The 23,695-nt window shown below is 36.6% G+C and overlaps 1 long non-coding RNA gene across 2 annotated transcripts; it reads left to right on the top strand.

Annotated features, from left to right (window-relative positions):
• Positions 1-10,863: 10,863 nt before the first annotated feature.
• Positions 10,864-23,058, top strand: LOC120528590. Of its 2 annotated transcripts, none has more exons than XR_005633552.1 (3): positions 10,864-11,128; positions 16,837-16,856; positions 23,035-23,058. It is a non-coding gene; the product is annotated as an uncharacterized LOC120528590 (long non-coding RNA). The 2 variants fall into 2 exon arrangements; XR_005633551.1 differs by lacking the exon at positions 23,035-23,058 and adding an exon at positions 18,921-18,992.
• The last annotated feature ends 637 nt before the right edge of the window (positions 23,059-23,695 follow it).

Genomic DNA, 23,695 nt, shown 5'->3' with positions numbered 1-23,695 from the left:
CTGTTGTTAATTTCATTAACACCACAGCAGCTGAAACTGATTAACAACCCCCTCTGCTACTTAACTGACCAGATTAATATCCCATAAGTTTCATTGACTTTATGCTATACTCTGATTAAAAAGTGTTCCTTTAATTCTTTTGAGCAGTATATTAAGACTGAAGTTATGTTCTTGTATATAATGAGTTATGTTCTCGTATATAATAAGTTATGTTCTTATATATACTTTTCAAACGCACCTCATATTGCTGTTGACCACTTGCTTGTTTTAAATATTTGAAGTATGACGTTCACAAACTGTACATTTACAATCAAACTGGACAAGTTAAAGGACGTCACTATGGTCTCCTTTGCTGTTTTAACTCCACTATAAAACTAAGTATGGAACAGTGCAAAATCTTAAGATCTTTAGATTTATATGTAATTCCCAGACTCTCTTTTTAACCTTAAATTTCAAGTACTTTTTTACTTTTGTCTGGCTTTTGCAAGATAGTTAAATTGTCTTTGAGAAAAGTTGTTTCTTTCTGCTTCTATTTGTCTGTCTTAAGGCAGCTGCCTTTTTTCTTTACATTTGATTTATTTTTATAAGCTGTCTTATAGAAAAGATACACACATCTGTTCACATGGGGACAGCAGAGTGGGTGGATTCAAACATAATGGCTTCATAATTTACTCTATTGTTCAGTTCTGTGACTCTTTAATGCTTTTAAATGATGTGCTGCTTGATGCATTTTGTTTTACTGTCTCTGCTAACATCCTAACAGATAAGCAGTACACATTGCACATTTCTATGTCTATCCATGGAAACTGTATCATATATTAGGTGGGAACTATGGAAGGTGTTACTCTTAAATCTACAGAGTTAGACAGGACAATGTAAACACCCTACCAAGTGAGCTGAAGTAAAGAAAAACATGGAAAAGGCAAAGTGAGCAGAGTCATCTACAATCAAAATTCTTTGCTGAGACCTAAATCAAAGGTAATATAAAATGAAAAGGCTTGACTATATTTTAGTTGCTAAATGTGTCCCTTGTTAAATTAGAATTGTAAATAGTTAATAAACAGCCAATCAAAATATTTCTTTCTTGTGTTTAACTGCTACCATGTAAAAAGTTAATAATAACAGCTAAACTTCTCCCATTTATATGCTTATTCACTTGAGCAAACTACTGAGTCTATTTCTTTATCAGCTAAGTAATGTCATCAGAAATTCACAAGTAAAATAATTAAATAAAAAAGCTTGTAAACTTAAGAAAATACATTTTCTGCCTTGGTCGTCTTTCTAATGATTTTCTGTTAGCTGGTCATATTTAGGGTGTAGGGGTGGAAGACACTGGGCCAGAGATTGTCTCTTCTGTGTTAATGGCACATCATAACAAATTTGGTACCAAAGGTACCCAAAAATTTGACTTGGAAGAATTCACAATATATATAATTTAGAACAAACTGTTCAGTTTCTGTAATCTATTATACAGTAAACTAAATAAAGTAACCTTGATGTTAATCTAATAAGTCCAAAACACAGGGTAAGGTAAGGAAAATGATGAAGTCACATTAATTATTGTGTTTTGGCAGAAAGTAAAGCCAATAATTAATTCATTAAACAAAAACATATATAACTTTCCATCAGAAGCAGCTCCACTAAATCTAGTTTACAGCATATATTATGGCTTGTGACAGTGGCACTGTCGGTAATGCTGCTGTGTATCTTGCTTTCAGCATTCCGGGTCTGAATCCTATGCCTGTGTCTGTACGTTTTTCCCCGTCTATATGGGCATTCTTCTAGGCATTCTGTTTTTCTTCTAAAAGATATGCTAGTTCAATTAATTTGCAATTTTAAATTGGGTTCATATGAGTAAGACTGTATGTTGAGTGGGTCCTGCAATGGCTCTTGGTACAATGCTGCTCCGATAGGCAGCAGCCCTCCATGATCTAGAATTGTATTAAATGGGCTTGAGAATGTATGGTTATATTATGTATGACTCTGTAGTCTATCCTGCATAAGCGCCAGACTGCAATATCTTACAATGGTTCTGTTTTGACCCCGATTTTGAGAGACTGCAATTGTTTAAAACTTTAGAAAGAAATGATAAACTTAAAACTAGTTTATAATTCATATGGAAGTCATCAGGACATATTTTGATGATCCTGAATGAGTTAAAATATGACTGCTGCTTGACATCAAATACAGATTGTCTTCCTCTTAATGATCACAACTAAGCCAGGCACCCTATTTCGTTCCAGATGTATAAGCACTTTTTATTAATTTACAATGGAAATGTAGGATAACAATTCATACAATTGCCTCTTCTCAGTGGTGTGTAAAATTATGAAGGGTTTTTCCCTCATCTTCCTAGTTCATGCTGAGCTGCCCTGGAAAATGCTTTTGACAGGCAGTGAAAGCAGTACAAAACACACAGTTTCAGTATCTGTCAATTTTGGGTTTGATTGTTTTGCCCAGTAATTTACAAGACAGCATTGTTTTCCAGACTGCTTCTTCTGACCAAAGTGATTTACCTGAATGCCCCTTTGCTGTCAGGTCAATCATCTGCTGAATCAACAAAGGTCAAGAAAATCATCTCTTTTTGAAAAAATGTAGTTGGCAGTAGTCACAGAAGCCAGTAGCATTTTAAAGTAACTCGCAGTCATCTCATTATTTCTTGATTCTCTTGCCACATACTCAATTCAATCTATGTTTGACACACTCTTAATTCTGAAAATGCAGTATTATATTGTAATTATCACCTCCAAACCTAATACAAGTTTTACATGTGCTGTTCATTTTCTGTGTGATTTTTTTTTTGTCATATTCACAGACTCTGATAAATAACTGAAGGGCTTTATGAGACCTCAACATTCACCTCAGCTGCTGAAGCCAGAATGAGAGAATAATGAAATTTATAGTATGGCTGGAGATAGCTGTTTAATTTTTGAGCTGAAGTTTTTAATTTTCTGGTCCTTTCTGCTATGTTTGACAAGAATCACTTCAGGAAATACTTTTGATATGCTGGAATTCAAGGTCTCTAGTGGGTGGTTGGTGGATAGATTTTAAAAAGCACATCAATTTCCAATTAAGGAATAAAAATTTGGTCCTGTGAGCAAAATGTTCTTATCAGGTGTCAATATTGTGTTCCTGAAGCCGGCGTACTATCGTTCTCACTTAAGTCAGAGTACAGCCCAGAAGCTTAATGCTCCTGAGAGGATTCTAGCAGTATTTGGTGACATTTTGCTGGAGGCACTTCTCCTTGATTCAGCTTGGTTGCAATCTTTATGCTTGAATGTTGTCAGGAATCTTGATTGGCTGTGTATAGAGCAATTGATGAGCACTTGGAAGATAGTCATACATCTGCAAAAAGTAAATAATTTTAGGGAAACCTATGTAATAGAAAAAACATCAAATATATTGCTTTTCCTTTACAAAAAACAAAAAAAACAAACAAGCAAATAAATAAATAAGTTTATGTAAATATAGTCACAGGAAACTAAATAAATTATTCTAATTTTCAGGGGTTTTTCCACTTCAGAATTGTGGGAAGCCTGAGTATATACTGGAGACAGTAAGTGAGAGGTAGAAACTAGTCTAGGACTGGGCAGGAGGCCCTCAAATTCAAGTACAGTTTATACCTCTCCCCCAATCCCCACCAAGACAAAGGCAGATCAATGAATGCATTTAACTCTTTCAAGAAAATCTTTGGGATGTGGAATTAAAAATGGAAAGCTTGTTGAGGAATGTACTAACTCAACATAAGCACTCTCCCTGTGCAAGTAGTTGAATCCAGGACTTTGAGGAAGCATATTTTAATAAATTGTTTTTAGATCAATACAGTAGATAGATAGATACTTTATTAATCCCCAAGGGGAATTTCACATACTCCAGCAGCAACATATGGATGAAAACAATATTAATTAAAGAGCAATAAAAGCTCAGTGCAAGTTAAAAAATGCAAGGTGGAGAGTGTGAGGCAGGTATAACAGTCTATAATCTTATGTTGTGTTAATGTTCAGCCCCCCCGGGTGGAATTGAAGAGTCACATAGCGTGGGGGAGGAAAGATCTCCTCAGTCTGTCAGTGGAGCAGGACAGTGACAGTAGTCTGTCACTGAAGCTACTCCTCTGTCTGGAGATGGTCCTGTTCAGTGGATGCATTGGATTCTTCATGATTTACAGGAGCCTGCTCAGCACCTGTTGCTCTGCCACAGATGTCAAACTGTCTGGCTCCATGCCTACACAAACTACAGTTTGTCCAGGCGTGAGGTGTTCCTCTTCTTTGTGCTGCCTCCCCAGCACACCACGACGTAGAAGAGAGCGCTCGCCATAACCATCTAATAGAATATCTGGAGCATCTTATTGCAGATGTTGAAGGACGCCAGCCTTCTAAGGAAGTGTAATTGATTCTGTTCTCTCTTGCACAGAGCATCAGTATTGGCAGTCCAGTCCAATTTATTATTCAGCTGCACTCCTAGGTATTTATAGGTCTGCACCCTCTGCACACAGTCACCTCTGATGACCACGGGGTCCATGAAGGACCTGGGCCTCCTAAAATCCACCACCAGCTCCTTGGTTTTGCTGGTGTTCGGGTGTAGGTGGTTTGAGGTGCACCATTTAACAAAGTCCTTGATTAGGTTCCTATACTCTTCCTGCCCACTCCTGATGCAGCCCAAGATAGCAGTGTCATCAGCGAACTTTTGCATGTGGCAGGACTCCGAGTTGTATTCGAAGTCCAATGTATATAGGCTGAATAGGACCGGAGATAGCACAGTCCCCTGTGGCGCTCCTGTGCTGCTGACCACAAAGTCAGACCTGCAGTTCCCAAGACGCACATACTGAGGTCTGTCTGTAAGATAGTCCACAATCCATGCCACCGTGTATGAATCTACTCCCATCTCTGTCAGCTTGACCCTAAGAAGTAGAGGTTGAACGGTGTTGAATGCACTAGAGAAGTCTAGAAACATAATTCTTACTGCACCAATGCCTCTGTCTAAGGGGAATCAGTGTAGCAAGTAGATGATGACATCCTCCGCTCCCACCTTCTCCTGGTATGCAAACTGCAGAGGGTCGAGGGCGTGGTGGACCTGTGGCCTCAGGTGGTGAAGCTCAGCCGCTCCATGGACTTCATCACATTTGACGTCAGAGCAACAGGCCGGAATTTGAACTGTTTTATCAATTTTAAAGAGATTTAAACATTCTGGGACAACTTTTTAAACATTAAAGCACATTTGTTTTGGCTGGTATGGCTTGATTTAACCTGTGTGTTGGAGTCATAAAGAGTTAGGCCATTAGAACCCATGAAATTGATAGAGTAACCAAATATGTGTACTTTTGAAAGATGTAGAATGGTGATGGTGATGTGGTTGCACAGTGGTTCTTTCTGCTTCCCTGCAATCTGAGCTCAATTCTTGAGCAAAACCTGCATGTTTGTTGTATGTATGTGTGTGAATTGTCATTGAATATTAAAGTTTATGCTCACTTTTGCTAGGCATGGATGTTAGCTTGACTGGCAACTCCATACAGGTTTGTTATGAATAACTGCAAATATACTCATGAGTTTTCCATCCGGAGTAGGTTCCTACTTGTACCTAAAGCTGCTGGAAAATGTTCAGGTTCCCCATTATCCTATAATGAAAACAGCAGGCTCAGATAAATGGATCACCAGGTGGAAAATACATTTGTGATGCATTAACCCCTTCACTGATTCATTATACCCTTATTTCCTGAAGTAATTCTTGTCACACACAGCTGAAAATACCATGAAATTAGATACTTCTTATCCAAAATTAACAGGCCTTCTCAGCCTTACCCTGCATTTAATTTATTTTTTATCCTGGATTCCTCTTTATACAAACCAGCATTTGAGGTAAGTGTTGTTTTAAATTCTTCAGTTATTTACTGATAATTATTGTATACTATAAAAATCATGAATTTAAAATGTATTAGGTGGTAGGAAATGTGGATTATTACTGTATAATGCTTTGAAAATAAACAATGTGTTTGGGGAGATTAGGTGCCTTGTCCTAGTTTAAAAATCACCATTTCTGTTTTATAATGAAATAATTTGAGGGAAAGGGGTTATCACTTATTAAGCCAATGTTTCATGTAATAGATGATAAATGCCACCTGTTATACTTGCATTAAATTGAGTAATGCAAAAAATATGAATAATAGCCAGTTAGATATGCATGAAATGACATATCTAAAGCATATAAAAAGGCACAGCACATTGTACACAACAATAACTTAAATAACTAATGTGTGGTTGCAGATTGAATTAACTATAAGAAGGCAGTTAAATTTAATAGTTTCCTTTTGTGTTTGTTGCCAAACTTAAAAAAGAAATGATCAAGAAATGCACTACATTCCAAACAAGAAATCAGTTGTAATTAAGACTGTAATCCTTAAATAGGGTGGCACATTAATTAGCAATGGCACTTTAGTGCTCTAAATCATTGTCTGGTCACTGTTAGTCTGAAATATATATCCATGTGACAGTGGTTTCCACAGGAAGGGGCCTTATATAGCCTTGATGGTGAGAAGAAAAATTAAGGCACAAGTAATTCCACCAAGAGGCAGTTTGGTATATGTTTATGGAAAATGTTCCCAAAGTAATTACTCCAGGAGCACAGAATTAAGAAAGTGGTAGCAAGAGGTCCATGTAATAACTTTAATGGACAGGCTACCTGGGCAGTGCCTCTCTGTTTAAGGACTGCAGAAACACTTTCAGAAACCAGAAGAAACTATACGAGGATGCCCTCAGGGATTGTAGAACGACAGTCCTGAAAAATCTTACTTGGGTAAATCTGTGATGGGGTATAAAGCCCCTTAATCTCTGAAGCCTAAGCTAACTTGGAGTCGAGAGGTGATCTGGAAGGCTTCAGCTGCTGGGAAGAAAACAGGCTGGAGATGGACCAATGGCATAGAGAAGGTGAGGAAAGATTGCCGAATTGTGGTAAGCATGCTCCTTATTTCCTAAATGAGTAGAGTCTCCTTATTTTCTCAGTGTCTGTGTGGGTTTTCTCTGCATTCTCTAATTTCTTTTAGCATCTCAGATGTGAAGAATTGGTTTCTTTGGCATTTGTGAACTATCCTGGTTTGAGTATGTGTTGATGTCTTAATGAGTATGCTCTATGATGATCTATCCAGGGTTGGTTCCTATCTAATGACCAATATTGCAGGCTGCTTTGGTCCTTTACTAGAAAAAGTGGGTTTAGGAAATCAATAAACTCAGCTGTGAAAATATTTTGGAAATAAAAATTTAAAATAGTTCATTCATTTATTTTCTGAACGCACTTCAACCCATTATTTTACTGTGCAGAAGTATACTGTAGAAACTATATTTGTCAAGGCATTTACCCTGCAACAACTCAGATGCAACATATACATTTCACATATTCAGGGCTTATTTAAATGGATATTATAAAATGTTATTAATTTTTATATATGATTTTGTAACGTTTCTGCTATGACATTTTGTATCACAATTTGCATATCAGGTGCTGCCATTTTGTGTTTTTTTTTTTACTTTTGTAGACTCATTTGTTGTTGCAAGGGCTGGTTGCTAGTTACTTGATTAGTGGCAATATACAATTATGGATGTTATGCACACTACTTTCATTGGCCAAATTTCTGAATTCCTGTGTGTGTGTGTTTCAGTAGTGTGTTTAGTTAGTTAAAAATCTTTCCAGCGAGTTAGTATTTTGCATGTGTTTTTTCACTTGGAGTCTTTATTGTATATTGAACAATAATGTTTTGCTTTCTTTCTGATCCTTAGATTTGACTCTTTGCTGTTCAAGCTTTGTTCCCTGTCAGCTCTTAGTCCATTAGTTACATTTTGTTTTCAGGTGTGTCAAATACACTTTTAGCCAAACTACATTGATAAATTAAACTACTGGTTACTTCAATTTCTGCTACATTAAGTACAAAAAACATTTTCTGTGATTGCCTATTAGCCTGTCACATTGAAGAGGAATCATTTTTGATTCTTGCCTATTTGGTGATATGTTTCAATTCAGTAACATTTGTGGGTTTACATGTTAAATTACATGGTTCAGGTCCTGCTACCACATTTAAATAGGGTTTAATTTTGATATTTGCTTGGTTTTTGGAAAGAAGAATAGTATTCTTCACTATCCTTTCTTTTGGTTGAATGTTTGTAACAAATGCATTGTAGTTGACAGACATATTACGTAATGCTCTCTTGTAGAATACTCTTCTCCAAAGTTCTGAGATATTTATAATAGTTTGATTGATAATAAGATTCAATGTCAAAGTCAGATGTGAGCCCTTGGTATCCTTCACATTCACTAGAACTCCCAGAGAAGTATGTGCATACAAAATTTCACATCACCTCCCATATCAAGATTAGAAATAAAACAATAAACCAGAAAAGCCCAGATATAACTAACAGTCATTGTGTAATGTGCGATCTATCATAGCAGTATAAGTTTAAATTTCTACAAATTCAGAGTTTATCTTACAGCTAGAAAAGTACAAGGTGTATTAAAAAAAAAGAAAAATCTGTAACCTATCAACCTGCATCTAGATGTACTGTATCTATAATTTAGTTCAGTGGTGGAAAATTACAGATGTGCATTAATGAGAAGAGTGTGGAAGATCTGGTGGAAATATATGAAAAAACCAAACCTGAGGTTTGTTCCAACAGCAAAGCTCCAAGGAATTTCTATCCTTGCCCAAACACTACGGGAAGCAGAAATGTAAGCTAGTGCACGTACATTTCAGGAGGGAGAGCAATACCCCAATATAAAACTGTAACTTTCACAGCTGTGTGATCCTTGACACAATGACGCAGGTTAGTGTTCAGGTTGTCCATAAAACTTGAAAACAAAACTGAGAATTAGCACACATGAAAAAAATAACAATTTTAAGAGGACACACACTACTGTTGAATTAGAATGATTAAGATATTTGATCAAATTTCAGAACTTAAACTAACAACTGGAAGGTGCAGATATTATTATTGCAGTTTTTTTCGTATTCAGTGTAACGAATGGAAAGAAGATCGTTTTTATCAATGCGACAAAGTCCAGACATACAATTATCTCTTAAACGATAGTAAACATCAAAGAATACAGTGCTTTGTAGACTATAGGGGATACCAAGAAAGGCAAATAATCCAAAATAAGAGATGGTTTTATTAAAAGATAGTGTTGACTTTCCTGACAATAGTTGCAACTGACAATGTATGGGTAATTGTCAAGAGATGTGGAGTGTGTGAATTAGTCATGTGGGGTTCTCTGGCAGCAACAGTTCAACTTATTTGGTCCAAGATGATGTGTAGTGGATAATCAACTATCTTGCTCTATAAAGCTCTGTACTACAGGAGTATGTTAAGTAGAGCCTGTTTCAAATAATGCCCTTGCGACTGATGTGTTCCAAGATCATTTTAAAAATCTGGCATAAACACTATGCCCCTCGTCTAGGAATGTTAATAAGTAGTATAAATATTTGAGAATTACTCTTGTCCCCTGGAATTCTGATAGTTCTTCATAGGTGAAATGTGATTATTTTTCTTTAATAATCAGATCACACATTCCCAAACAGGAGAAGAAGGAAAGGTTAAAGGTTTATCTTGACTTAGGATGTGACTGAGCTGGCTGCAGTGAAATTGTGTGGTGCACAAAGAGTTTATAACTACCGTACTTCTAATTTCCAACATGTATCTCTAGTCAGGCTTTTAAACTACAACAAAATTAAATAAAGAAAAACCTGTGAGTATATTTCAGATTTGCTTTTAACCAATAAAGTACTTAACCATTATATTAATTGTATATCTTGAATTAATTTTATTTCAGCTGATAACATATTTCAGAGTTGAAATCCATTTAAAGAGAAAGCTGATTGTCCAAAATGTAGTTTTAAAATTTGCTACTTTTCAGTTAGTTTTCCTATGCTTGTGGTAGTTTACGGGGTCAGAAGAGTAGTATGAAATTTATATTTTCAAGTACTATTCAACATGCAGCAAATTGCCACTCTCCAGCGCCATGATTAGTGAGGAGAACTACCTTACCTCAAAATGTATGTCTTCCTTACCTGAAAAATCTCAGAACATATCTGACACAAATGCATGCAACATAAATTGTGGGTATATTATTAGGAGGGGTTTGGCTATTAGTAATACAAATTGAGTTCATAAGAATTGTTTATGAACGCTTTCAAGTTCCATTTTTTTTTGTCTGGCCCCATCTGACTCACTGGTAAGAGAGAACCACCCCCACATCTTTTATACAGTTCAACTTTTAGGTCAATTAAGTTACCATATTTTGTGCAGAAAATTCTAGCCTTATGATAAAGAGTAAACCAATAGGAATCATCAGCAAAATTATCAGAAACACTTGAAATGTCATATCAACTAATCCCATGGGGTTCATTCCATAAGGGATATGAGGGATTAAAATGTATTCCTTTTCACAAAAATTTGAAAAAATGGCAATCAGTATTATAGGCATTTGGAACATTGTTTTGCTATTTCATGGTTACAGATCACAAATATGATATGTTTGATATTAAAATATGAATTTTATTTTTCAGTTTTAATTTATTCTTTACTAGTGATCCTGGCCCTTTAAGACCCACTTGTAAAAGGATAAAAATGACGGATTTCAAATATAAGAGCATAGGGTATTGTTTTAGATTTTATCAAGGTTGTAGGGGTTATGAATATGATGCTTTTTAAATTTTAGATTCTTTACAAAGGATCTAGCCCTTTATTGACCTCTATCAGAGGGTGAAAAATGACAGATTGCTATTACAATCAAGAATATTTAGACTTTAAACAGTTAAACAGAAGCACAAATTTGAATATTTTAAAACTGTAATGCAACTATTCTTGTTTATTATGTACATCTATCTCAGAAAGTAAATCATTACATTTTTTATGAACATCCTGAATTACTGAAGCTTAAACTAATTCAAACTTTGTTATATTTTGAATGGCAGCAGGGTATTACATTTCTCCTGAGTTTTGCCTCCAGAATTGTGCAGCCCAATATCCACAGAGGCTAAAATTGGTAACAAAGTTCATGCATTCTAATTTTATTTCCTTCTTATCTACAGTACCTATAAATCTACAAAATTCTTGGCAAATAGAATGATTACACATTTGAAGACTAGTTTCAGGTATGAAAAATGTAAGCAGTTTTCAAAGCTAAGCAATGTATATTTTTTCATATGTAGCAATGTTGCCAATCTTACTGTTTTTATGCATCTTTAATGCCTGATTACAAAAAAGATGTACTGTGTTTATTTGTGAATTGTGGAACTTCAGTCTAAACTATAATACAGCATAAAAAGTAAGAAAAATCTATAGTATGTATGCATGAATAATTGCTGCCTTATTAGTAATGCAGTGTCTGATAAGTTTAAAACAATTATGATCAGTCTTTATTATTTTCTTTAAAAGTTAATCAATTTCTGTTGTGAATATAGTTATATTTGCAAAACTTTAGCATCTCTAACCTCCTCTGTTTCTTCATTTTGTATCCATAGTTTAGATGTTTCTAATATAGGCTATTTTCTAATGAAAAATAGTCAGAACCTTTTTTTCAATTTAATGTAGCATGGTTTGTATAGAGCCATTATTTATATAATTAGACTAAGCCTCAGCTGCTCTATTGGACATCTTAGCAGATATATATTTTACAGTATCATCAGGATAAAGCTGGCAGCCAGCCTCTGGACCTCTTGTAGGCAAGTCATTTATATAAAGACAAAAGAGCAATGGACCCAGAACTGAACCTGGAGGAATGCCCATTCTGCTGCTATTAAGGGCAGATTTTTCTTGGTTAACTTTGACACATTGTTTTCTACAAGTAGTTTGAAGCTGTAAGGCAAACAAGCCACATGCTTGTTAAGAAAAATGAAATGTAGATAGTTTAGACAGAAGAATGTTACAGTTAACAGCATCAAATGCCTTTTTCAGGTCAAGGAACATTGCCCCCCACTACAGTACATTTCCTCCAATGAACACTTCACATTTTCATTACAGAATTATTGAGGCACAATTTTCCCCCCTTTTCTTTTGCTTATTGTATAAAGTACATATTAAATTCCAGCACATTATCAGTGAGCGACAATCAATTTAATTTCAGTTCCTAAATTTTTTGGTAATGTGTTTTCTTAGAGGTGGCACAGTGGTAGTGCTGCTGCCTCACAGTTAGGAGACACGGGTTCACTTCCCGGCTCCACCCTGTGTGGTTTGCATGTTCTCCCCGTGTCTGTGTGGGTTTCCTCCGGCCGCTCCGGTTTCCTCCCACAGTCCAAAGACATGCAGGTTAGGTGGATTGGCGTGTGTGTCCTGTGGTGGGATTGGTTCCTGCCTTGTGCCCTGTGTTGGCTGGGATTGGCTCCAGCAGACCCCCGTGACCCAGTGTTTGGATTCAGTGGGTTGGAAAATGGATGGATTTCTTAGTTAAAGTATTTAGTTGCTTCTAAATGGATGCACCATGCCCACTGGCATTCTCTCTAGGTTTAGAGTAAAATGATGCTTTACCTTGCTGTATTTCCTGCACTGCTTAAGTTTAGTTTTAGACCTTTACAGATATTAAAATTGGTGTACACTGGTAAAATTGGTGCAAATATTTTGAAAGCATGATCTCCTTTTCTCATAAATTTACAAAGATCTCCATTCAACCATGGTAAAAATTATTTTATTTTCTCAAATTAATTAAAGTACTAGCCAAATTACTGCAACAGCATAAAGTTATACAGAAATAATTTATTTCTAAAATGCAATCCCAGTTAATACTACCAAGCCTTTTTTTCAGATTGTACATGTTTAGACATTCTATCTAATTCTCTTCTACATTTGGATTCTTTAAAGTTTCCTAATGGTCAGCATCAGATTAAGATCAAAGAGACCTGTTAAATAAATTGTGTTTTTGTTATCTGTGAATATAATATCGACTAGGTTTCAGAATTTATCACAATTCTGGTGGGCCCTTTAATCTTTAATTATTTGCCACTTTTATCTAACCAATTAATATTATAGTACCCAAAGAATATTGCCTCAGTATGATATAATAATCAAACATTTTCATTAAATCATTTGGATTCAGCGGGTTGGAAAATGGATGGATGGATAGATGTGCAAATCTTCATATAAATAAACCTCTTTAAGATGAAGGATTATGTAAAACCAATAGTAAACACCTCCGTATTTCAAAGTTGTTTGAGTATGTTGCAATAAACTCACAACTCAAATCAAAAGCAATAATGGCATTTTTAGATGCCAAGGGTGACTTCTTTGAAATAAACCATAAGTTTCCTTGTTTTCTGCACTCTTTCATTAGTAAAATATGCACACATACTGTATATGCATAGGCGAGAAGCACGTCATAGCTGAGTGAATCTGCTTTTATGAGAGATACCACCTATGTTGCACCACATACAATTAAACGTTCATTACTACTGGAAAGCTGAGTTTAAGACCTTTTCAGTGATGTACAGGGTGGGCCATTTATATGGATGCACCTTAATAAAATGGGAATGGTTGGTGATATTAACTTCCTGTTTGTGGCACATTAGTATATGTGAGGGGGGAAACTTTTCAAGATGGGTGGTGACCATGGTGGCCATTTGGAAGTCGGCCATTTTGGATCCAACTTTTGTTTTTTTCAATAGGAAGAGGGTCATGTGACACATCAAACTTATTGGGAATTTCCCAAGAAAAACAATGGTGTGCTTGGTTTTAACATAACTTTATTCTTTCATGAGTTATTTAAAAGTTTCTCTTTGTTTACAGCCATTGACATGTTGCAGAGGTTAACATGTGAGGAGCGGATAGAAATTGTGTTGATGTCTGGTGAATGCAGTAACCGGGTCATTGCAGCAGATTTCAATGCAAGACACCCGACGAGACCACCCATCTCCCATGCTACAGTTAGCAAACTGCTTGCTAAGTTTCGTGAAACTGGTTCAGTGTTGGATTTGCCAAAATATGGACGCATGAAAACTGTCACTAATAAAAAAACATCAGTGGCTGTCCTAGCTTCATTCAGCAAGAGCCCACAGCATAGCACTCGCCGCATGTCACTGGAGAGTGGCATTAGTCGAATATCCCTTCGGTGGATATTAGCAACTCACAAATGGCACCCTTACAAACTCCAGCTACTGCAGCATCTCAATGAGGATAACCCAAATTGGCGCACTGAATTTGCAGAATCGGCAAAAAAAAAATTGGAACAGGACCCTCAGTTTACGCAGAAGATTTTGTTCAGTGACGAGGCAAACTTTTATGTGAATGGAGAAGTTATTAAACAAAAAAACAGCTATTGGTCTGACACTAACCCAAATTGGATATATCCGTCCAAGACTGTTGGAACAAAAAAATTGATGGTATGTTGTGGTATATGGGGTACAAAGATAGTGGGACCATTCTTCATCAATGGAAACCTCAAGGCCACTGGATATGCGAAATTGCTACATGATGATGTGTTTCCCTCTTTATGCACTGAAGCTGGCACGTTCCCTGAGTTTTTCCAGCAAGATGGTGCACCACCACATTATGGGTGTCAGGTCCGAGCATTCCTAGATGAACAGTTTCCTGGAAAGTGGATTGGTCATCGTAGAGCAGTTGAATGGTCCCCAAGGTCTCCCGATTTGACCCCCTTAGACTTTTATCTTTAGGGTCATCTGAAGGCAATTGTCTATGCTGCGAAGATACGAGATGTGCAGCACCTGAAACTACAGATACTGGAAGCCTGTGCTAGCATTTCTCCTGCGGTGTTGCTATCAGTGTGTGAAGAGTGGGAGAAGAGGGTTGCATTGACAATCCAACACAATGGGCAGCACATTGAACACATTTTATAAGTGGTCAGAAACTTGTAAATAACTCATGAAAGAATAAAATTACGTTAAAACCAAGCACACCATTGTTTTTCTTGGGAAATTCCCAATAAGTTTGATGTGTCACATGACCCTCTTCCTATTGAAAAAACAAAAGTTGGATCCAAAATGGCCGACTTCAAAATGGCCACCATGGTCACCACCCATCTTGAAAAGTTTCCCCCCTCACATATACTAATGTGCCACAAACAGGAAGTTAATATCACCAACCATTCCCATTTTATTAAGGTGTATCCATATAAATGGCCCACCCTGTATAGTTGTCTATGATTAGCACATATACTACATGTCAGAGCTCTGCATAAAAGGCAGATTGTTTGGTTTATGTGCAATAAAACTTGAAGTTTGTACTAAGGAAATGTCGTCGTCTTCAAATGAAAGAAACCATATGGGTGAGGAAGTCCTAGAAAAGGTTCAGAATGCTAGTGATACAGAATGTGAAGATCTGACTCTGTTGAGAACGAGACGTTTGCTAAAGGACTCAATGCTGTATTTGGTTTGTAACAACAACAACATTTATTCATATAGATCATTTTCATACAAATGATGTACATCAAAGTGCTTTATAGGATGAAGAAAGAGAAAAAAAGACAAAATCTAAAAGAAAATAAAATTAGGCAATACTAATTAACATAGAATAAAGGTCCGATGTCCAGGGAAGACAGAAAAAAAAACTCCAGACAGCTGGAGAAACAAAATAAAATCTGCAGGATTTCCGAGGCCACGAGACCGTCCAGCATCCTATAGGCATTCTACCTAACATAAATGACCTCATTGTATTCAGGGATTAAATGGAAGAACTTGATGATGACGGTCATGTTGACTTCTGGCCTTTAACCCATCAATGTAGGGACATCACGGTGCTTTGATCAGGTGGTGGTGGTGCAGATCGCCACCACAGAAAACCAGAAAAAGAACAGCAGAGAAAGTAGGGGTTAGTACAGATTTTGGAGCCACCATGAGTGATAATGATAATTAATTGAATATACAGAGTATCAGGATTTAACTAAAATGAAGCTATAAGAAAGCCATGTTAAAGTAATGTGTTTTCAGCAGTTTTTTAAAGTGTTCCACTGTATTAGCCTTACGAATTCCTCACAAAGCAGGATTTTAAATTTTCAGGAAATAATTCAGCAAATAAGGTCTCTGGCAAATCCAACAAATTAACACTGATTTTGGGGATCCCTACAGATCAGAGTCCCTAGCTACTGCTTTGGTAGATCTTTGCTAAAGTCTAGGCATGCATGGATGGCTGTAACAGTAAAGGAAACCATAATGAAGTCTATGAACACTACAGCAGTCTTTCATCACACATAAATAATACAAAACAGAACTTGGAAATGGACTTCACAATTGGTAGAATAATGTGTGAAAGTCAGCCCTAGACAGAATATAATCTTTCTTACTTTGCATAAAACATGGGGTAATTTACTTCAAAACTGTGAATCGCATAGATCTTTGTTGACTGTCAAACTTTATACACAATTACACCCTACATTCAAGAGATGTATTTAGATGCTTGCCTTCTGTGGTGGCTTTTTGGCTGGGTCCCTGGCTTATACCATACTAGTGTTTCTCTACTTATTGAGAACTATCAGAATGTCCGTAAATTCTCATTGTGTAATAGCCTTTTACAGAGTAAGACTGTATGAAGCACCATTGTTCTTTAAGCATGCTTGTGCGATAGTCTATTATATCAAAATCTCTTTTCTGTTTTCTGTAGTAATCCACCTACTATATTATTTTTGCAAAGAACTGAGTAAAAAGTTGTTAATGTGGAAAATCTGTGAAAAATCAATCCATTCAATGAGATACAGCTCAATTTTTTAAATCCATAATCTGCTCAGCTAGCACTCTTAAATTATTCATTGATTACATATAATCACTATAAAATTTCTAGCCATTTTCATAATTTTTTAATGCCTACTTGCATTTTTGTCTAATATATTTTCCTTTCCCTTCTTTTTTCCTTGCTATTGTAGAAAATGAAAAGGGAAATAAGGTAAACTTTAATTTTACTAATGTATAAAGTACATAATGTATTCAGTATATGATATTTAATTATATAATTTGCAATGGATTCTGTGGTGGGCTGGCACCCTACCTGGGGTTTGTTTCCTGCCTTGAGCCCTGTGTTGGCTGGGATTGGCTCCAGCAGACCCCAGTGACCCTGTAGTTAGGATATAGTGGGATGGATAATGAATGGATGGATGGATTCTATATGCTATACACTACTCAGTTGAAATGTAATAAAATAAAAACTTGTTACATTTTAAATATATTTATCCATTACAACTAAATTAAAATTGCTTTTTGATAATTGACTTATCCGTGAATATGCAGAATATAGATTTTAACATGATGCTCACATTATGGATTGCATTAGCTAAGTCTCATGGTCTGAACGATGATGAAAAACACTCTTGAAAAGACTGAAAATTGTACATTCCTGTCATCCATTGACAACTTTGAAGATCATTCAGCAATTCCAGTAATTTGCTTTTTAGTGATTTATCTGTTTTAAAAACTACTCATGTACTTGAAAAGAGTAACTTATATTCTATTGGTGAAGGTAAGAAAGTGTAATTTGTTTTTGTTTATCCATTCATTATGTAATGTGAGGGTTGTGTGTGCTGGAACCCATCCTGGCTGCTTCAGGTACAAAATAGCTCACATTCACACACACAACTCTTCTCTACCAATTTAGACTCACCAATTCTGTGTTGTTATGATGTAGAAGTCGGAGAAAACCCTGCATACACAAGAAGAAGCTAAACAAACTCTGCATAGAGAATGTCAAGGACAAATTCAAATGTAGGACTCTGAAGCTAACCAGTGCACCACAACACTGGCCACTGATAAATATATCATTCCAAATGCTAAAGACAAGTGTTACATGGAGGAAGTTCACGGGGACTTAAATCCAACAATAGACTGAACTCTCCATGATGCACAGAAATGGGCAGTATATTTTTCTGAAATAAAAAAAACAAGAAAATAACAATCATGTACATGTGAATAATTCTGCCCACACAAAACAACTTCCATGACTAATAATTTGACTGTACTTTCCCGTTATTTTGCCCAAATGCTGTTTTCTGCTGTCTGCCTACAAAATTCAAAGAATTCAGTACAAGCATTTAAAAAACACAATTGCTGTCCATTTTTGTATTTTAGTGAAATTGTGCATCTCAATAAATAATCTCTTTTTTGGTATTCATTCATATTGCCTTTTGAATGTTAAGAAAATTGGCATTCTGCACAAATATATTAATGTACCAAGGCACCATCAAACAATTATTACTACACAACAGTTCTTCATTACACTGTGTTACAAAGTTGTAGAAGACTTAGAAGTCTATGTTATGTCCCATAGTAAGCTACCTGATAAATTGAGGCCAGTTTATTTAAGTAGAATAGCTTTATATTTGTAAATGAATGTTGAAAATGATTATCAGAGCACAATATGTATTTGCTGGTTTGTTGACTGAGACATATATTCGAACATTTCATAGCAACACATCGACATTTCTGGGGCATTCAATTGTCTACCACAAAACTGATGTGATGTAGCAGATTATTTCTAAAACTCAGCAACAGCGCTGAGTTTTTTTTCCCATAATATATTTTCAGCAGAGCCTTGGTTATTACAATCCTCTAGTTGATAAAGTAGATTTCAAGTGAATGTTGGAATCTCTGTGCAGCATCTTCAATCTGAAATAATTCAGAAATATAAACCTATACAGTTTATTCAATACAATAATATATTTGAAATGTGTTTAATAACTTCATCACAATGATGATAAATTATGGACCTTCCCCATCCATTCATCTATATGATGGCTACATGGTGAATATTTTTGCCTGTATAAAAATCAATTTTTTTTCCTAGTTTTTATTTATTTCATTTTATTTTGTATAATTTTTTTAGCTTTACTTTTTATGTAGTTTTTATTAAGTTTTAGATTTTTGCCATTTTCTAATTTTAGTTTTCATTCTTTTTTTTTAGTTTTTATTTAGTTTAAATTTTTCAGTTGTTAACTAATTTTTTGTCACATTTTGCTAGTTTTGCATTACTCACCGAGAATGACCACATGGACACAGTTTTGAAAATATAAAAACAGTTTTCTTCATACAGGTAGTTGTCATGTCATTCATGTTGTACCTATCAACTTAATACTATTTTACTGTCTGTGATAGAACTCCATTTTCTCCTGATAATCTGACACTTCAAAGCTTCCAGTATAATCAAAAATGCAAAAATGAAACAGGTAGTGTAATTTGATGTTATTTGCTTCTTTAACCTTCACCAACTTTAATCAAATGGTTATTTAATTTCAAGTGTTTTCTTTTTTATTTCTGAGATTGCCTTTGGAAGCAGTTAAGGTCTCTTCTCAAATATACTCTTATACTTACATTTTACTGTTATAGATAGATAGTCTGACAGATAGTGGGCGCTATCGCTCCCTTGAACCCTTGTCCAAGACATCAGACACCAGGTAAAAGTCCAATAATCTTCTTTATTTGGACAAATACAGTGCACAAGCACCCTCCTATCCACAATACTCATTAAATTCACACAAATACACAATAATAATCACTCCACCACTCCCAGACGCATTGCCACCCTTCCACCCAGCTCAGCTCAACGTCTGGGGATTTCCCATAGTCCTTTATAGTCCCTGACCCAGAAGTGTTTCCAATCCTTCAGTCCATGATTCCTTATCACTTCTGGGTCACATAAAAAGTCATTTTCTTCATCCCAGAAGTACGTCACTTCTACTGTCGCTTTGCCTATGACGCACTTCCAGGTTATAGGGCACATATGACTCTCTGGGTCTCCCTGCAGCGTCTTCTGTTGGCCCCTGGGATTTCCAGCAGGTTTGTAGGGAAAACTCCATAGTCCATGATTCCCTGCTGGTATCCAGGGCAACTCCATGCTGCAGGGAGAGCTCCATCTGGCGGCCTGGGGATATTGGCCGTGATGACAAGCCGGCCATAGACCACAGTACTCTTCCCCAAGCGAAAAACCGTGGTTTGGAGCGTCCAGCCCCACGAGGGACATCTTCCTCCAGGAGGATCCACCGATCGAGCCTTGGTGATGTCTTTGCCACTCCCGTGAAAACCTAGGAGGAACAGTATAAAATTCAGGTTTTTGCACCCCTGTCCTCCTAGGGCAGCTTCACCATCTGTGGCCCGGCCTGCGGCATTCATAGCACAGCCGCTGTCCTCCCGGTTGCATCCCTCTGCAAGACTGAAAGCACCTTGGCACTTGTAGCCCCGCCTTTTTCTCCTCTAAGGAGGAATCACCGGCCGCCCTTGGGCTTTTATGGCCCTTTTCCACTTTGTCAGGAGACTCCCGTTTTATTTTAGGGATCTCCTGTTTAATCCGGGGCTTGTCCACCGTTTGGGTCTCTCTATGAGTCAAAGAGAGACCCTTTGCTGTCTGAACGCCCTTTGTTTTTACATTGACTAGGGGCAGCATCTTCAGCACCTCATCGTTCCGGGAGACAGCACTTTTCAGCTGCTCCGATTCAATCGGTGCTTCCCCCACTCCTTCCGTCATTATGGCACAGTCCCTTGTAGGGCTCGCAGCTACTTGACACCCACTATGGATTAACAGCGGGCCCTTGTCACTCTGCATCCCTCTATTATGTATGGTATGGGTCTCTCTTACCTGTATCGCCGCATTGTTTAACACTAGAATTACCAGAGCCTACGAAAAAACTCGTAGATCCGTCCCACCTTAAATCGCTTCTTAAAACCATTCTCACCTCTCCACCAGTGTCTTTTGTTAATCTAAATGTGCTGATAAAGAAAAGTTGCAAGAAGCCAGCTATTCCATCCCCCCACCGACTTAGAACGTGCACGAACTTCTCCCAGCTCATACCTTGATTGATTATCTGGGAGTGAAGTGAAGTTTTAGAGTGGAAATAATAGATCATTATTTGGAATACACGCATTTCACGTATGTTCCATTTCTACAGTAATCCGTGTAAACACATTTTTAAAACAGAAACATATCAAATATCAAATTAACAGTTTCACAAAAGATACAAATATAACACAACAAATATGCTTTTATTCAAAAATATAAGTGCAGAAAAAAGCCGCCTTGGCATGCCACATTGACAGATACTCATCACAACTGCCATGGTAGTGTAATGGTACCAGCTGCTGACTAGTAATCAAAAGGTCATGAGTTCGATCCCGCATGATTCTCTCTTGAGAAGTAAACTGCTCTTATTCTTACTATTTTAAAATAAAAACATACATTTGATTTCAGTGCGTAGCAGCCAGTGTAATTTATGATACTTGTAAAGGTTAGTTTTTTTTTTTATTCACTTTTCATTCTCTCAGTCGTGTTCAAGATCCTTCCCTACCTCCCCCCATCTGACACTGCTGTTTTCACATAAAGATATGCTGTAGCTCTGCATCATACTTGTGACTGCATTCTTGTACCAATGCTTGTGAACTGCAGTGACTGCATGCGCTTTTCGTGACATTACACGTCTATTTTTTGAGCATGTCCGTGTCGCTCAAACACAAATCAAATGTATGTTTTTATTCTAAAATAGTAAAGTACATGCAATATTATCTAAAAACGAACAGCGTCAGATCGGGTTTGAATATGCGCCCGATCTGACGCTGTTCGTTTTCAAATAATATTGCATTAGTGCGATGATGTTTTTACATATATTGTCTCTTTCATTCATCTTGCGGTTTGTAATCAGTGACCGCTTGTTTTTTTCCCCCAATCTTGCCAGTTCGCACATGTTACTGTATGGTGGTGTTTCTTTTGTACTCCAGGACATGCAGAGGACAGAATAGTACAGAGCAGTAAGTTCAGCGCTATATGCAATTAGACAGAAAATCTGATGAAAATCCATGTTCAAGTAGTAAAAAGTGTCCAGGAAAACGAGACCACATAAAAACGTGGTTGGAGTGATCAGATAGAGAAAAAGGTAGAAGGATAAAGAAGATAAAGTTGTACACAGAGCTGCTGGAAAGGCTGCCACTCATGGCAGCGCCTAACTACTATATTTATATTGGTAACTTAACTGACAATATGTCATTATCCATCTTTGTGAGTTGTGGTAATCACATCTCAAAGACACATGATATCCGATATGGTGTTCCACAAGGCTCGATCCTGGGTCCGCTGCTCTTCTCAATCTATATGCTTCCGTTAGGTCAGATTATCTCAGTTTACAACGTGAGTTACCACAGCTATGCTGATGACACACAGCTGTACTTATCAATAACACCTGATGACTCCGACTCTTTCGATACACTAACACAATGTCTTACTGGTATTTCTGAATGGATGAATAGTAATTTTCTCAAACTAAATAAAGAGAAAACTGAAATCTTAGTAATTGGCAATAATGGATTCAATGAGGTTATCAGAAATAAACTTGATGCACTAGGATTAAAAGTTAAGACGGAAGTAAAAAACTTAGGGGTAACCATTGACTGTAATCTGAATTTTAAATCGCATATTCATCAGACCACTAGGACAGCATTTTTTCACTTAAGAAACATAGCAAAAGTTAGACCTCTTATATCATTGAAAGATGCAGAGAAATTAATTCACGCTTTTGTTTTCAGTAGACTAGATTACTGTAACGCACTCCTCTCAGGACTACCCAAAAAAGACATAAATCACTTGCAACGAGTGCAGAATGCAGCTGCTAGAATCCTAACTAGGAAAAGAAAATCCGAACACATTTCTCCAGTTTTGATGTCACTACACTGGTTGCCTGTGTCATTCAGGATTGACTTTAAAATACTGTTTATGGTTTATAAAGCCTTATATAATCTCGCTCCATCTTATATATCGGAATGCCTGACACATTATATTCCAAATCGTAACCTTAGATCTTCAAATGAGTGTCTCCTTATAATTCCAAAAGCTAAACTTAAAAGAAGTGGTGAGGTGGCCTTCTGCTGTTATGCACCTAAAATCTGAAATAGCCTGCCAATAGGAATTCGCCAGGCAAATACAGTAGAGCACTTTAAAACACTGCTGAAAACACATTACTTTAACATGGCCTTCTCATAACTTCACTTTAACTTAATACTGATACTCTCTGTATGTTCAATTCATCACAATAACTATTCATAGTGGCTCTAAAATCCGTACTGACCCCAACTCTCTCTTCTGTTTCTTTTTCCAGCCTGCGCCACCATCACCTACTCAAAGCATCATGATGCACCAACATTGATGGACTGAAAGAAGCCAGAAGTCTACGTGACCATCATCATCAGGTCCTTCCATGAAAACCCTAAATACAAAGAGGACTGTTTGATTTATGTTAGGTAGATTGCCCAGAGGGGACTGGGCGGTCTCGTGGTCTGGAACCCCTACAGATTTTATTTTTTTTCTCCAGCTCTTGGAGTTTTTTTTTGTTTTTTCTGTCCACCCTGGCCATCGCACCTTACTTATTCTATGTTAATTAATATTGACTTATGTTTATTTTTTATTGTGTCTTCTATTTTTCTATTCGTTTTGTAAAGCACTTTGAGCTACATTTTTTTGTATGAATATGTGCTATATAAATAAATGTTGATTGATTGATTGATTGAAACTTTGAAAGTGTATTTTTACAGGTAATTCTTTCTTTGATTATTTTTTAAAAACTGCTGAAGTCACTACTTGAACTGTGTTAATAGTAATAACGAAAATAATGATTAAAGCTTTTCCATGTGTATGGTGCATTTCTACAGTATCTTTTAAAGCAACATCTCGGATCTACTGTGAGCCTATCAAAGATGGGTGTAATTTAAAAAAGATGTAGGAATAAATGTATTTTAGCAATTGAGAGTGTTTAATGACAC

This window comes from Polypterus senegalus, chromosome 4 (genome assembly GCF_016835505.1).
Source record: "Polypterus senegalus isolate Bchr_013 chromosome 4, ASM1683550v1, whole genome shotgun sequence".
Classification (NCBI taxonomy): domain Eukaryota; kingdom Metazoa; phylum Chordata; class Cladistia; order Polypteriformes; family Polypteridae; genus Polypterus; species Polypterus senegalus.
This window is presented reverse-complemented; position numbering and strand designations above follow the sequence as displayed.